This window comes from Hibiscus syriacus, unplaced genomic scaffold, assembly GCF_006381635.1.
Source record: "Hibiscus syriacus cultivar Baekdansim isolate YM2019G1 unplaced genomic scaffold, ASM638163v2 tig00005406_pilon, whole genome shotgun sequence".
NCBI lineage: Eukaryota > Viridiplantae > Streptophyta > Magnoliopsida > Malvales > Malvaceae > Hibiscus > Hibiscus syriacus.
The window spans coordinates 3,265,988-3,279,069 of NW_024062056.1; positions in this window are offsets into that span (position 1 = coordinate 3,265,988).

Sequence of the window (13,082 nt, forward strand, 5' to 3'; positions counted from 1 at the left end):
GCTTGCTACTTAGAGCATGCTCAAAGAATAGCTCAATATTTGGTCAACTAGTCTCTTGAAGCTGCTGTTGTAAGTGAAGAAATAGAGCTTGAGGCTGAAGAAAATCATAGAATTACGGAGCTGCTTGCACATATACAACAAATAGGAGAAATAGTGCAGATTTATTTGTGATATGTTCCAACCTTGTAATTGAACTTCGTTTCTAATATAAAAAGTTGTTCCAAGGAGTCGTTCCATGATCAACACCCTGTATTTTGCATATGCATTTAAATTTTTTGCACCGCATTTTATTTATTCATAATCATATATTTCATATTCATTAATAAAATATCAACATTAACAAAAGGACTGTGTGAGTGAATACTGGAAACTTCCAAGCATCCTTATAACACCAGGAAGAAAGTCATGGATGAAAAAATCACTCAAATTGAGAGAACTCAAATAGAGTTGCAAGAGAATATGAGGAAGATGGAAGAAGACATGCTGAACGCTCAGAAATAAATGTTTGCTAAGTTTTCAAGTCTGCTGGAAGGAAGGAATCCTGAACATGGAAAAAGCCTTGTGCCCGGAACTGTAACTGAGGGACCACTTTACCACCTAGGGTTCACCGCAGCGCAATCTCAGAATGTTCAAGAAATGCCTGTTTATATTGGGAAATTACACATCAACCCAGTTGGTGCCTCTGTGAATTTGTATCCTGGATCTAGTTCACATCCTGAAGAACATCAATACCCCCAGATTCATGATCTTGATGAAGAAGCTAGGAAAGAATAAAATAAGCAATTGGGGGGAAAATGGAAACAATTAGAAGGGGAATCATAACTATAAAAGAAGATGTCAATGTGTAAGGACTCAATGCTAAAGAATTAAGTCTAGTTCCTGATTTGGTTTTTCCCCCGAAGTTCATGATTCCTGACTTTGATAAATTTGACAGTACTAGGTGTCCCTCTGCTTATATTACGATGTTTTGTAGAAAGATTACTAGAGACATAGGGGGTGATCAGTTATTGATACACTACTTCCAGGAAAGCTTAACAGTTTCAGCAATCCGATGGTATAATCAACTGAGTAGAGTTAATATTAGGTCATGGAAAGACCTGGCTAAATCCTTTCTTGAATAGTATAAACATGTGAATGATGTTAGGCATAATAGAATGATGTTACAAGGTATGGAAAAGAAATCTAATGAGAGCTTTAGACAGTACGCTCAAAGATGAAGGGATGTAGCCGTGCAAGTTCACCCACCACTGGAAGAGGAGGAGACAAATATGTTTTTCGTCAATACCCTAAGGGCTCTTTTTCACACACCTTATAGGTAATCCTTGTCAAAGTTTTGCTGAAATGGTTATGGCTAGAGAAAGATTTAAAATGGAAGTAAAAAGTGGAAAGCTAGAGGAAGGGGAGTCTAATAAGAGACAACCAATGGGGAAGAATGAAAACGAAGTTAGCAATATGAGGCAATATGACTCTAATAATATCACCATGACCCGAACTTAGGGAACATGACCATCAACATAAAATGATAATAGACAAGGGGAAAGGGACCAGAGAAGAGAATATAGAGAAATGCCTCAATTCAATCTGATTCTGATGACTTATAAGGAACTATTTCAAATATTATATAACCTACATGTGGTTTCACCTTATCATGTGTCACTAATACAACCTCCTTATCCTAAATGGTACGATGTTAGTATTCAATGTGAGTATCATACAGGGAATCTCGGACATTCCATCAAGAATTGCACTGCATTTAAGAAGGTTATTTAAAACCTGAACATCATCAATTTTGGCGATAGCGAACAACCAAATGTAGACCAAAATTCATTGTCGAACCATGCAGGAGCAGGGATTAATGTAATTATTAAAAAGAAAGGAAGGAAGATTATAAAGAATGTTAGTGAGGTGGAATCACCCATGCATTGGGTGTGGTGTCAGATGATTAAGGTTTGATTGTTGAAGCCTAGTCTGTCATGTAAACAAATTACACTACGACAAAAATGTTCTATAGCGGCATTTTTCGCGGTATTTTAAGAGTAAACGCCACTAACTTTAAGCATATAGCGGCGTTTACATTTCAAATGCTACAAAATGGTAACTTTAGCGGCGTTTTTAACGCCGCTATAAACTCGTACTTTAGTGCCATTTTTATACAAACGTCGTCATAGAGTAGTACTTTAGCAGCGTTTTTATACAAACGCCGCTATAGACTCCTACTTTAGTGGCATTTTTATACAAATGCCGCTATAGACTAGTACTTTAGTGGCGTTTGTGTTTACAAACGCCGCAATAGGCTTGTACTTTAGTGGCGTTTGTGTTTACAAATACCGCAATAGGCTTGTACTTTAGTAGCGTTTTTGTACAAACGCCGTTATAGACTCGTACATTAGTGGCGTTTTTATACAAACGTCGCTATAGACTTGTCTTTAGTGGCGTTTGTGTTTACAAATGCCGCAAGTTGCTTCTTTAACCCTTTTTCATTTTTTCCCCTTCACCTATTTTTCCATTCCCGCTCCCCCTTTCTAAAAAATAAAAATATTTCATCTTCGCTCCTCCCTCTCGACTTTTGACTTGTTTTCGGTTCTTTGATTTGTTTCTTGTAACCATGTTTCTTCTCCTTCATGACTAATTACTTGATTTTTGGATGTGCCTAGGTCCACTTTGCACCGAGGGGAATGGTCAGGAGCGTTTTTCAGAATGTGTTGCTGATTTTGATTTGTTTCAACTATTTATCAAATCGCGTTCCCCTCTTTATAGATCTTCTAATTTGATGTATATTTGAGTTTTTTCGTGATTCGTGTTTCTTTTTTTATTAGATTTTAATCACTCGAGAGAACTCCTGGTTACTTTCCAAAAACTGGAATGAACATATGTATGTCGGCTGTGCGAATAGAGTTATACCCCCTCTTCATAATTAGGAATTTTTTCAAGTGTAGGGTTACAGTATGTTGGTTGTACGAAGATGGAGCGAGGGAATGTCCTCGGATAATGTTAAGGGTTTGGTTTTAGCTATTTCTTCCAGTTTATTCATCGGGGCAAGTTTCATCGTTAGGAAAAAAGGCTTGAAAAAAGTCGGTGCTTCTGGCGTCGGGGCAGGTACTACAATTTATCAAATGTTTACATCTTTTTTTATGATTTGATTTCGGATTTCTTTTTTTATTCTTTAATTTGAAATTGCTATTAGGTTTAAATAAGTTGTTGTGTTGTAAGATTCTGTGAATAATTGTTTACGCATTTTAGAAAACGAATTTGAGTGAAGTGAAATTGATGAATATTTATTTGATCTTTGAATTTAATTCATCAATGCGAGAATTAATCGATTTGAACTCTTTTCAATCTAGTATATAAGCTTGTATTTAGTAAACTAGTCTTCATGTTTTTCTTTTTCTTCATAAAACTAATTATTTTTGTCTATCAAATTGCACCGGCCTTTTCATTTGTATCCTTTTGATGGTGGGTTTCAGTGTCATCTTTGATTGTATGTATCTTCTAACTTATTGATTATGAATTGTTTATGAAATTCCTCAATCTGTCCAAGTTTTTGTATGCTGAAGTTTTGCATAATGTGTGAAATAAAGATACAATATGTCTCTATTGAATGAAATTGATGAAAATGATATGTTTTTGATTTTTCAAACTTCAGATTTTCTTTGGTATTGCATATATGTTTTGTTCCTATTGAATAAAGTTTTTTCTATTCATTAAAATTCTTATTTATTGCATGAAATTTCCTGCTGCATGTGCAATTATATATATATATATAATTTTTGTTTTATCTCGATTATTTAATGAAATTTTGAATGTATTTGTTATCATTTAGTGATTCTTCGCCTTTTTGTTCCTTATGAGGAGTTTTTGTTCTTATGCATGATGAATCACAATGACATTAGTTTTTCTGGTTCTTACACAGGAGTTGGAGGGTATTCGTACTTGCTTGAGCCACTTTGGTGGGCTGGCATGATAACAAGTAAGTTTTATGGGTTTCTCATTGATAATTAACTCTATCTCATGTATTTTTTTCTTCCTACTTGCATGCTTACACCTGAATGTTCAGGAAGTTACCAGACTGCAGTCTTTTTAAATACTAGTGAGATGGTCAAGTTTTTTTTTATTATGATTCATGATTTTAGAGGAAAATGTAGTTAATTCTAATTTTTAATCAACTTTACAACAGTGATCGTCGGGGAAATTGCTTATGCATTTGCACCGGCCATACTAGTCACCCCTCTCGGTGCTCTCAGCATCATTATTAGGCATGCGAATTTGTCTCTCAAATTTAGGTTTGGTATTTAAGTGTTTATTGTTAATCATCACTTCTGATACAGTGCGGTACTTGCACATATCATTTTGCGGGATAGGTTACATACTTTTGGGATTCTCGGTTGTGTTTTGTGTGTTGTGGGCTCAACAACAATTGTATTGCACGCTCCCCCTGAACGTCAGATTGAATCCGTAGCAGAAGTCTGGGCCCTTGCTACAGAGCCAGGTTGCTTTTTCTTAAAGATATTGTTGTTAGCTCATATGGTTTTTCTTCTTGAAATTGTTGTACTACATAATAGGAAATGAATGTACCATATTTGATATTTTTTGCAGGATTTTTTTACGTGGCTCTGGTCATAACAATTGTCATTATACCTATATTCCACTTTTTTCCACAATATGGACAGACACACATTATGGTTTACATTGGAGTATGCTCTCTCGTGGGTTCTATTTCGGTATACATAAGGACTAGGCTATTGGTTGCTTAATTTTGTGTTCGTTTGATTGTATTGTCTCCCCTCATATTTTTGTTTTTAAGAGTGTTCTTTGACAGGTCATGAGCGTTAAAGCACTCGGTATTGCCTTGAAGTTAACATTTTAAGGAATGAATCAACTTGTGTATCCGCAGACATGGGCGTTTACTTTAGTTGTGGTTACTTGTGTGATTACCCAAATTAATTATTTAAACAAGGTAATGGTTATACATGGTCTTTTCTTCTTTTGGTACTCTCTATTTCCTAAAATGTCTAGATTTGTGCTTTTCTTTTGATTACTTTTCATGCCCCTCAAAGAAAATGAGACGAAAGAAATGTTGGAATGAATGAAAAATGATCCAAGAAGAATTTTTTCATTTTACTTCAAAATCTATTTCATTTACCGCCGAAATGTTTCTTGTGGATAATTTTTTTTGGTGTTCATAATCATTAATTTAAACTTTAATCAGTTGAAATTTATCTATTTATTATTTTCTTACTCTGAATCAATGTTACCTTACCTTGAATTTGTGTTGCTGATTTTAGCTAATTTAAGACTTCAGTTTCACAGTCTGATTCCTTTTTTTGTTATTGTTATTTTGCCTTCATAATTGCAGGAACTTGATACTTTCAACACAGCCATTATTTCTCCCATATACTATGTTATGTTTACGTCACTGACCATTTAAAACCATATAGGTTAAATTTATAGAGAACTTTTTATTCATTACTGCTATGTTTCATTTAAAACCATATTGGTTAAATTTATAGCGAACTTTTTATTCATTACTGTTATTCTTGTACAGCTGCTATACAATGCCTGAAGAGGAATAGATTATATAAACAAGAAATAGAGCAACTTGGGAACTTCCAGTTTCGTATTCATGATCAAGTGACTTGATTTTTTTTCTTTTTCAGTGTTTTAACTATTCCCTTGGAGGGCTTATTATTATTATTATAACTATAACATTACTTAATTGTATATATCAATTTCCACAGATGATAATGTTAGAATGTGCTAAAGCCACAACCGAAACTGTAGATGCATTGAGAATTGGAGCTGCTGCAATGAAAGCAATGCATAAAGCAACGTATGTATTCCGTTAAATTCATCATATCATTACCATATCATTGATGTTTGTTGGCCTGCGGTTTATGCTGTCTAAATTAGCACTTATATTTGGGTCTTTCATGAAGTATTAGCGGAGGCTAATTCTCACAGTTAAACTGAAATTTGCATTCTTTACAGGAATATAGATGATGTTGACAAAATAATGGATGAGATGAGAATGGAAATTTGCTAATTCTCAATTTTCATACTGTAGGTGGAAGATCGTTATCTGTTTCAAGTGAAGCATTGAAGCGTGCAAGGAGTCTTCTTGGTGAACCGGAGCAATGAAGACTAAATTATAGTGAATAAAAGTTTTTTAATTGAAAGTGAAATAACATAGACTAAATTCTACAGAACAATGTCAAACTACATTACATTTAATTTTAATGTTTATAAATTTTAATTTATTTTGTTGTTTAAATTGATGATGGTTGTTATTTATATAAAGTTACATGATATTAAATTTAGGTGATATAGAGCATAAATGAAATATGCAAAATATCAATTAATCTTAGCTAAAGAATGGTAATTAGTGGCGTTTGTTCCAAAAACGCTGCTACAGATATGACCTTTTGCGGCGTTTGTTCCAAAAAGGCCACTATAGATCTGACCTTTTGCGGCATTTGTATCCAAAAACGTTACTACAGATCTGACCTTTTGCGGCGTTTGTCTACAAAAACGCCGCTATAGATCTGACCTTTTACGGTGTTTGTTTAAAAAACGCTGCTATAGATCTTGACTTTTTACGGCATTTTTATTTCACAAACGCCGCTAACATTAGCGGCACTGGTATGGCCGGCGCTTCTTGCGGCGTTTTTACTATCGTCGCGAGTGCTTTTAGCGGCGCATAAAAACGCCGCTAAAACTCTATTTTGCTGTAGTATTATTAGTGAAGAGGTATGCCATCATCATAATTATGAGGGACACGTCATACAACAGTGCCTTGATTTCTTAGCTCTAGTACAAGAAATGATGGATAATAAAAAAATTGAGTTTTTTAAAGAAGTTGCTAAAGAGGAGGCAAAACTTTGTGCTTCTAAGGGTCGTCAAAAGGGGTCTACAATGTTAGTTGTCCATTAATCATTAATCCCAAGACTCGAGTAACAGAAAAGGTAGCTCCGAATGTGTTTATCACACCTCCATCTCCGTTCTCATACAAAGATAATAAACAGGTACCATGGAGGTATGATTGTCAGATGGGAGAGGCAATAAAAGAAAGTGAGGAAATAGATGAGGTGGGATATTTTACCAGAAGTGGAAGGTGTTATTCTCTTAAACAACCTAAAGCACTTGAGAACAAGGCTATTGTTGATAAGGGAAAAAAGGTTGATTTGCAGATAAAAGAAGATGAGCTCGTCATTAATGAACCTGTAACGAAGAACGAAGCAGTGGAATTCTTAAAATTCCTCAAACACATTGAGTACAACATTGTGGAGCAACTACACAAGCTGCATGCTCGTATCTCTGTCTTATCACTTTTTTTGAGTTCAGATGCCCATCGAAATGCTTTGTTGAAAGTTTTGAACCATACCTTTATTCCAAAGGAGTTGCCCATAGAAAAATTAGACCGATTATTTGCCAATATACAGCTGATAACTTTCTCTCTTTTTCCGAGGATGAGATCCCTTCTAGGGTGATAGGCAGTCATAAAGCTCTGCACATCACAGTTAGGTGCAAAGGATAAGTTCTGTCCAAAATATTAGTCGATAATGGTTCATCTTTAAATGTAATGCCCTTGGTGACTCTGAAGAAGCTGCTAGTGGACAGTAAACTTATGAGAAACTGTCAGAGTGTGGTTCGAGCTTTTGATGGGACTAAAAGAGAAATATTAGGCGAGATGGATATTTCTTTAACCATTGGTCCAACGACCTATGAAGTGGAGTTTCTCCTGATGGACATTATACCTACTTATAACTTCTTGTTGGGAAGGCCTTGGATTCATCATGCCGGTGCAGTTCCATCAACATTGCACCAAAGGATGAAATTTGTAATTGATGGAAGGTTAATATGTATTCATGCTGAAGAGGACATCATTATGTATATTTCTACTACTGCTCTGTATATTGAAGTAAAGGAGAAAATTATTGAATGTTCTTTTAGATTATTAGAGTTTGTCAATGCCACATTTAGAGTTGAATGTAAAAGGATATCAAAGCCTAAATTGTCAAACTGCACTAAAATAGAACTCAAATTGACCCTTTGAAATGAGTGATGGTTGGAAAAGGATTAGGAAGTCAGTTGAAAGGGCTTGTGCATCCAATTTACCCCATTTTTAAAAGAGATCGATTTGGGTTGGGGTATCAGCCAACTTTAAGAGAAAAATTAAGAGGCATTAAAAAGAGTCAGGAAATGAGAAAGGCAAGATTGGCTGGTGAAGACCTTAGCTAGGAACCCATGACCTTCCGATCGTTGAGTAGCATTTTCATGTCAGGAGGACATATGTTCCTAGGGAATCCAAGAAACAAGGAAATAATGGTTATGAATGCCTTAGGAGATTTAGGCATTAATGTTGATGACCCTGACCCAGAGATTGATTTCGAGATGCCTATATGTCAAGGGGAAATCGAAGATTCTGATGATGATGAGGGATGTGAACTACCTTCTGAATTGCTAAAAATGGTGGAAAAGGAAGATAAACATATTCTACCTCATGAGGAGCTTACTGAGATCTTGAATTTGGGGACGGATGAATATAGGAAAGAAGTAAAGATGGGTAGCACTCTGTCTGTTGAAGGAATATAGAATTTGATATAAGTGCTTCAAGAATATAAGGATGTATTTGCTTGGCCATATGAAGACATGCCAGATTTAGATACAGAATTGGCTATCCACAAACTACCGATAAAGCCTGAGTGTAAGCATGTACAACAAAAACTGAGAAGAATGAGACTTGAGATGCTGCTCAAAATTAAAAAAGAAGTTAAGAAACAATTTGATGCTCGGTTTCTTAAGGTGGCCAAATATCCTGAGTAGGTGGAAAATATTATCCAGTACCAACGAAGGATGGGAAATTTTAAATGTGTGTCGACTATAAAGATCTCATTAGAGTCAGTCCAAAGGATAATTTTCCTTTGTTATATATAGACACTTTAGTAGACAATACTGCTGGAAAGTCTTTGAACTCATTTATGGATGGTTTCTCTGGCCATAATCAAATTAAAATGAACCCTAAAGATATGGGGAAAAAATAACGTTTGTCACAATGTGGGGACTATTTTGTTATAAAGTAATGTCGTTTGGATTGAAGAATGCAGGGGCAATATATCAAAGGGCTATGGCAACATTGTTTCACGACATGATGCATGAAGAAATAGAAGTTTGTGTCGATGATATGATTGTCAACGCCAAGACAGAGAAAGAACACATTGAAAATTTAAGAAAGCTTTTTCAAAGGCTAAGAAAATGCCAACTAAAACTCAACTCAAACAAGTGTACTTTTGGGGTGATATCTGGGAAGTTTTTGGGATTTATAGTAAGCCGAAAAGGAATTGAAATAGATCCTAATAAATTAAAAGCTATTCAAGATTTGACACTCCCAAGAACACAAAAAGAGCTTCGAGGATTCTTGGGGAGACTGAATTATATAGCTCAATTTATCTCGCAATTGACTGAAAAATGTGATCCCATATTTCGCCTTCTTCAAATGAATAATTCAAGAGAATGGAGAGAGGATTGTCAAGAAGCTTTTGAAGAAGTAAAGAGATATTTTTTGAATACTCCAATCTTAGCGCCACCCATTTCAAACAAACCCTTAATTCTTTATTTGTCAGTTTATGAAAATTAAATGGGGTGTGTACTAGGACAACATGACCAAACTAAGAAGAATGAGAAGGTTATTTATTATCTAAGAAAAAAATTCACTGAATCTGAGACAATATACTCACCAATTGAAAAATTGTGTTGTGCTTTAGTATGGGCTACCAGAAGGCTTAGGCAGTATATGTTGTATCATACTACTTGTCTTATATTCAGGCTTGATCCTTTGAAGTATCTAATGGGTGTACCTGTATTGTCTAGAAGATTAGCTCATTAGCAGATTTTATTGTCATAATTTGATATTCATTATGAATTCCAGAAGGCAATTAAAGGGAGTGTTATAGCGAAATTCATTGCAAGTAAGGCTTTTGAAGAATATGAGTCATTGAGATTTAATTTTCCAGATGAGGATTTGATGGCTATTTCAGTGGAAGAAGTTGTTACATCCACTAGTAAATATTGGAAGTTGAACTTCGATGGTGCTTCAAATGTCATGGGACATGGAATTGGGGCAATTTTGGTCTCACCAGATGGAGAGCATTATCCTTTTACTAGTTGGCTCAATTTTGATTATACAAACAATATGGTTGTGTTCTAGGTCTTAGAGGTTTTGTTGAACATAAGATAAAAAAGCCCAAGGTATATGGGGATTCATCTTTGGTAATTTACCAACTCAGTGGAGAATGGGAGACAAAAGATCCAAAGCTTGTAGAATACAATAAATTGGTTATGAAACTTGTTGAAGAATTCCAGGAAGTAATTTTCAATTACCTCCCTAGAGAATAGAATCAAATGGCAGATGCCTTAGCCACTCTGGCAACAACATTTAAGATGAATGAGAACTCAAATATGATGCTTATTGAAATTAAAGCTTATGAGTGTCCAGCCCATTGCTTTAATATTAAAGAATAAGAAGATGGAAACCTCTGGTATTATGATATCTTGCAATATATAAGATGTCAAAGTTATCCAAAACAAGCAACTGAGAATGAAAAGAGAACCATTAGAAGAATAGCATTAGGATATGTGCTCGATGGCGAGACCCTATATAAAAAAAGCTTGGTTCATGTCTTATTAAGGTGTGTAGACACTAAAGAAGGCAAAACAATTTTTGAAGAAGTGCATAAAGGAATATGTGGTACTCATGCCAATGGGCATGTAATGGCTAGGAAAATTATAAGATTTGGGTATTATTAGTCAACTATGGAAACAAACTGTATCAATTATTCCCGAAAAATATCACAAATGTCAGATTTATAGAGATATGATGCATATCCCTCCTCATCTGTTGCATGTGATGATAGCTCCGTGGCCATTCTCAATATGGGGCATGGATGTGATTGGACAAATCTCGCCCAAAGCTTCAAATGGCCATCGTTTCATTTTGGTAGCAATAGATTACTTCACCAAATGGGTATAAGAAGTTTCCTATGCAAATGTTACACAGTTGACAGTATGTAAATGCTTAAAGAATGAGATCATTTGTAGATATGGTTTACCAGAGAGGATTATCTTTGACAATGCATTGAATTTAAACAATAAGATGATGGACTCGGTCTATGAGAAATTCAAAATAAAACATCATAATTCCACCACTTATTGCCCAAAGATGAACGGGGCAGTGGAAGAATCTAATAAGAACATCAAAAGGCTCATAGAGAAGATGATCGAGACTTCAATGATTGTTATGAGAAGTTGTCAGTTGCTCTTTTTTCTTATCAAACTTCAGTACGGACGTCGACTGAGGCAACTCTATTTTCTTTAGTATATGAGATGGAAGATGTCTTACCTATTGAGGTGGAAATTCCCTCACTTCGGATTTTTTCAGAGGTGAAGCTAAATGAGGCAGAATGGGTACAAGCCAGATATTACCAATTGAATTTAATTGAATAAAAGATATTGAAAGCTATTTGTCATGGTCAGATGTACTAGAAACGTATGATATGAGCATATGATAAGAAATTTCACCTTCGAAAATTCCACGAATGAGATCTGGTGCTCAGAAGAATCTTACCCATTCAAAAAAAATTCGAGGAAAATGGTTGCCCAACTGGGAAGGACCTTATGTTGTTAAGAAAGACTTTTCTAGGGGAACTCTAGTTCTAACTGATATAGATGGATCAAAATTACCCTATCCAGTGAATTCCGATAAGGTTAAGAGATATTTTACTTGAAAAAAAGAGAAAAAAAAATAAAGAATAAAAGGGGGTTCAAGATAAAAATCTAAAAAGGGTGTCTTGAAACCAGAGGAGGTCTCAAGTTGAAAACCCGCAAAGGGTGGCTTGAGTTTTTTATTAAATTCAGAATTTGTGCATAGTGGAGGTTCTGAATTGATTTTGGAAGTTGAAAGAGCTCCTGATATGGGTAGTAACAATGTCAGTTGGTGATCAAGGTTGGGACTAAAGATTAATGAGTCTCGATTGAAACAACCATGAGAGAAATTGAATGCACATGAGATTCAATACTGGTTTATGGCACCCAACATTTGGAGGTTTGGTAATTTACCCTTATGCATCGTCACAATTTTATAGATTTTTTTGACAGAGGCTACACTTGAGTCATTCAAAAGGCATGCCAGTTCAAAAGCATATGCATTATTGATATATGAAGACGTCTACTCTCTTGTTCTTTTACTTTTTCCAATTAAAATTTTTCCATGTAGTTCCCCAAAAATTCTCTACTTTTTATATAAAGAAAAAGAGATTTTTTTCTTGTTAAATTCCCTTTGGCAAGCATCTTACTTTGAAGAGTAAAAACATATAGTTTAACTTGAAGTACATGAAATCATTATAGATTTTTCTGTAAAAAGTTTTGGAAAATGCAGGGGTGAACCGAAAGATATGGTATTGAGATTATTAACAGGGGTGAACTGGTCAAATGTTCTATGCCCAAGATGAAACCAAGTTCCATTGAGATCAAAAAGAGATGATGTTCCATCGAAGAAAAAATGCATTAAATTGCATAATTGCATACATTTTAGTCATAAATAGGATCATGGCATTCATAAATGCATGATGACTTTAATATCTACAGGTTTCCCAAAGATAGCTGAAGATTGAAGATATTGAAACATCAAGATGAGGATAACCAATTTTGAAATCTGGAAAAGAGGGATGTTTAGATGATAATTGAGCCAAAGCAGATTTACATATCTAGTGGCTACGAGACAAGAAATGGATTTTCAGAAATTTTCTCAAATTCTAAACTTTTGAATATTATATTTTCAAGCATACATTAGTGATTGGTAATGTTTGATTTTCAGGTTTGACTTTCGAAACAAATCAATCTTAAGCCTTCACAGAGGAGTAGTGAAGCAAATCAATCTTAAGCCTTCACGAAAGAGTAGTGAAGCAAATCAATCTTAAGCCTTCATGAAAAAATAGTGAAGCAAGTCAATCTTAAGCCTTCATGGAAGAGTAGGGAAGCAAATCAATCTTAGCCTTCAAGGAAGAGTAGCAAAGCAAATCAATCTCGAGTCT